This window comes from Echinops telfairi, unplaced genomic scaffold (assembly GCF_000313985.2).
Source record: "Echinops telfairi isolate 266 unplaced genomic scaffold, ASM31398v2 ScPeMD7_1;HRSCAF=3_1, whole genome shotgun sequence".
Classification (NCBI taxonomy): Eukaryota; Metazoa; Chordata; class Mammalia; order Afrosoricida; family Tenrecidae; genus Echinops; species Echinops telfairi.
In genome coordinates, this window is record NW_022103897.1 from 1,794,612 (window position 1) to 1,795,507 (window position 896).

Sequence of the window (896 nt, forward strand, 5' to 3'; positions counted from 1 at the left end):
AAACGACCCTTTCACAGGGGTCACCTAAGGCCATCGGAAAACATGAGTACCCAGCATGAAGACTGTTACCCAGGCTACACCATGCTTCAAGACAAAATTTCTTTTATTTGTAATTAGGAATAAATATTTCACAATATATAATTACATATTGTTTTTGTGATTAATCACTATGCTTTATGTTCAATTTGTAACAATGAAAATACATCCTGCATATCAGATATTTATATTATGATTCATAACAGTAGCAAAATTACAGTTATGAAGTAGCAACAAAAATAATTTTATAGTTGGGGTCACCACAACATGAGGAACTGTATTAAAGTGTTGCAGCAGTAAGAAGGTTGAAAATCACTGCTGTAAGTGGTATGTTATTGAAATGAATATGACACAGGAGACAGGATGGGACTGTCTGTTTGTGGCACACATGGCAATGCAGTGTGGCTTTGCATGGCCAGGGGTGATAGCAGCAGATACTGGAGTAGGGGTGGTGGGTGGGAGAATAGCCAGGAGTCTCTGGCTACACAAGCTGTGTGCTTGGCCCAGGCTATGCTAGCTGTGGCACCAGGTGGCTGCAGCCATGAATCTCCGGCAAGCTACTGGGACTCAGCAAGTGGTGATTGCTGGCAAGTGGCACAGAGATGGGCCCTTTGTTGTGGACTTCTGCACAACTCAGAACTACAAGTTTCTTGTATGCAGATGGCAAGTGGAATTAGGTTATTGTAGTGAATGCCCAAGGGAGTGGGGGTTTCTAAGCATGCTTTGAAGCTGGAAATCCGAGTTGGGGTCTGCAAACTCACATAACTGTCTTGGGGAGACAGAGGTATCACCTTGAACTCTGGTGCACTCTCTGAAGACAGAAATCAGAATGAGCTATCTGCCAATGCACTGAGTGCTGG